Source organism: Somniosus microcephalus, chromosome 5, assembly GCF_052327205.1.
Source record: "Somniosus microcephalus isolate GS21.2 chromosome 5, FLI_Smic_1.0, whole genome shotgun sequence".
NCBI classification, from domain to species: Eukaryota; Metazoa; Chordata; class Chondrichthyes; order Squaliformes; family Somniosidae; genus Somniosus; species Somniosus microcephalus.
In genome coordinates this window covers 173,976,568-173,979,785 of record NC_140991.1, presented here as the reverse complement: position 1 = coordinate 173,979,785, position 3,218 = coordinate 173,976,568, and the positions used below count along the sequence as shown (strand labels likewise).

General features: G+C 45.5%; 1 long non-coding RNA gene across 1 annotated transcript; it reads right to left on the bottom strand.

The window, feature by feature from the left end:
* Positions 1–661: 661 nt before the first annotated feature.
* LOC147117445 (uncharacterized) lies at positions 662–2,786 on the bottom strand. The gene is made up of 3 exons (XR_015078294.1): positions 2,569–2,786; positions 1,161–1,239; positions 662–1,071 (listed from the first exon to the last, which is right to left on the bottom strand). It is a non-coding gene; the product is annotated as an uncharacterized LOC147117445 (long non-coding RNA).
* Positions 2,787–3,218: the final 432 nt, after the last annotated feature.

The following is a 3,218-nucleotide window of genomic DNA, read 5'->3' as shown; positions in this document are numbered from 1 at the left end:
GCTACAAGAAATTATGGGGTAAAAATTTTAGCGACCTGAAAATGTTAGCGCCCCCGCGGCCGATTTTCCCATGTAACACCCCGAGATGGAGGAGGGGCGCTACTGGAAGTGCCCTACGTCCCTCTTGGGGCGTTGTGAACCATTATCGTGGTGCTACGTGCCGCGGTAGTGCAGGCCTTCCTCCCCTTATTAAAGGGGAGGGGCCTGGCGCAGCACGTCCCGGCGCCCAGCTGGGCCACCAGGGATCGGGAGTGCCAGCAAACAAGCCCGGCACTTAAGAGGACTGCCGGGCTCACAGGGAGCAGCTGGCACCCCACGGGGGGTTCGGGGGGGCTTCACGGGGGCCGGGGACAGCAAAGGGGGCAGGTGTTGGCAGGCAACCAGCAACAAAAATGGCCGTCCGTCACCTTCCCTTTAACTAGTGCTGCCCTGGCCACAGGTAGGCTCCCCTGACCCCAGTGGACATAGCGTCCAGCGGTAAGTCGGGGGGCGCCACTCAATATTTCAGCCGGGGCGTGAGCGGGGCACGAGCGGGGCGCTGTGCGTGGCGATGATGTAATCGCCGGCGGCACAACGCCGCGTGGCGCTAATGGTTAGCATTGTCGCTAACCTCCCGCTGAATTTCACGGGAGGCGCTAGCGGCGCCGCGCCCAGACATGGAGCAGGCCTCAGGTTGTAGCCTAGCCAGCGGCTGCCACTGTAGGAGTGCCCTTCCATGCTCCACAGTACTTATGCTGGCCACGATTGCCTCCCCCCCAACCCCCTTTTCCACTGTCCTCCCACCAACTGGGGCTTAAATGAGGCGGGCAGCTCAGAATCGCATTCTTCCACTGAACAGCTGCCTATAGAAGTGCAATGGAGGCAGCTCGCCCAGAATATTTAGATGAGGCCCAAGGATTAATTTCTTATGATGCTCGGGCTTCCATCTCTCCATCTTCAGGCACGGTCCGGCGCTATTCAATTTCCACTCCATATTGTATAACGAAAAATAGGTAGAAAAAAAAGAAACAAACCAGTTCAAAAAATCCAACTGCCTTTCCTAACTTCTTCCCCTTCTTCTTGTTCTTTTCTCTGCAGAAAGCAAAAGTTATCCAAAATTAGTTTTGCAGTGAGAAGTATTAAAAAACCTGTTGGAGTTTGAATTGTAAGAGGATCCTTACTTTCCTTTTTTGGGATGATCTTTGACTGGTTTCTCGTCCTCCTGGTAGCTTGGATTGTCATAGCTAGCATTTGAGAATCCTGTGGGAAATTTAAGTTGTCAAAATTTTAATCAGGATTTTTTTTGTTATTATAAAACCACACAGCACAAAAGAAGGCCATTTGGCCCATTCAGCCTGTGCTGGCTCTTTGAATAATTGGTTAGCTCTTTCACACATTCCTGCTCATCCCCAATAGCACTGCAAATTATTCCCCTTCAAGTATATATCTAATTCCCTTTTGAAAGTTATTGTTGAATCTCCTTCCACCACCCTTTCAGGCAGTGCATTCCAGATCATAACAAATTGCTGCATAAAAAAGTCCTCATCTCCCCTCTGTTCTTTGCCAATTATATTAAATCTGTGTCCTTTGGTTACTGACCCTTCTACCAATGGAAACAGTTTCTCCCTATTTACACTATCAAAACCCTTCATAAATCTAAACACCTATATTAAATCTCCCCTTAACCTCCTCCGCTCCAAGGAGAACAATCTCAGTTTCCCTAGTCTCTTCAAATAACTGAAGTGCCTCAGCCCTGGTACCATTAAAGTAAATCTCCACTACACCCTCTCCAAGGCCTTGACATCCTTCCTAAAATATAATGCCCAAAATTGGACACAATACTCCAGCTGAGGGCTAACATGTAATTTATAAAGTGATTTACCATAACTTCCATGCTTTTGTACTCTATGCCTCTATTAATAAAGTCCAGGAACCCGTGGGCTTTTTTTTAAGAGCCTTATCAATTTGTCCTGCCAACTTCAAAGATTTATGTACATAAACCCCCAGGTCCCCCTGAACCCCCTTTAAAATTGTATCATTTAGATTATATTGCCTCTCCTCATTTTTCCTTCTAAAACATATCACTTCATACTTCTCTGCATTAAATTTAAACAAACTTCTTTACTCAGAGAGTGGTGAGAATGTGAAACCATGGAGTGGTTGAGGTGAATAGCATAGACACATGTAAAGGGAAGCTAAATAAGTACATGAGGGATAAAGAAAAAGAAGGCTATGTTGATAGAGTGAGGTGGAGTAAGGTGGGAGGAGTCTCGTGAGGAATATAAACAGTGACATAGACCTGTTAGGCTGAATGGCCAATTTCTGTGCTGTAAGTTCTATGTAAATCTCAATCTGCCATGTGTCTGCCCATTTCACAAGTCTATCTATATCCTCCTGAAGTCTGCTCCTATCATCCTCACTTTTTGCTATATTTCTAAGTTTTGTGTCATCTACAAACTTTGAAATTATACCTCCTATACTGTAAGACTACAAAGGGTTCAACTGCTTTTAGTTCTCTAATACACTACAGCATTTAACAACAGAAAGCAGAGCACACATTTAATGACACAAAACATTTAAAGTACATACAACACAAAAGAAAGTCTGTTAGCCTGTTGCTTCAATCCTGTTTTCTCACAACAATTTCAATCTCCGTTACTTCCTGTGGGCTTTCAATTTCTTTCTCTTCCTAAATCTGTTCTTAGTCTTCTCATATCTAACAAAGGAATTTCTATTGAATTCTTTACAGTCTTTGTTTGCTGCAAAAGGGCTTAATTGTCCCTTTTCATTCTCAGTTTTGAGATGGTTCCTTTTTACTGAGGGCTAGAAATTCATTATAGCTCAGGAATGGGTGGTATAATTAGAAAAGTTGGAGAATTAGTGCCAGGTGCTAATGCTTTAGACTGCATGCAAAATTCATGTTCACTGCTCAAAGAAATGATTGGTGTTCAAATTGAAGTCTTGAAGCCCAAGCTCATTGGCGTTACACACAAACAATGGACCATTATCAGGTGCAGTCTAATCGCAAGTCATGAATGCCACAGGCTTTTTCCAGTTCTTTAAGGGGCGGTTCATTGATGCTGCAGAACTTCATTCTCAACATTGCTGGGGGTGCAGCTGCCTCAGCAAGCAGCAGCAGGCCAAGAAGAAGGAGAAGGAGCTGGAGGACTGAAGCAGCTGCACTCAAGGCAGATCCACGCCCCAGGGAGAGAGCCCGCAGATACTGCAAACAGGCATTG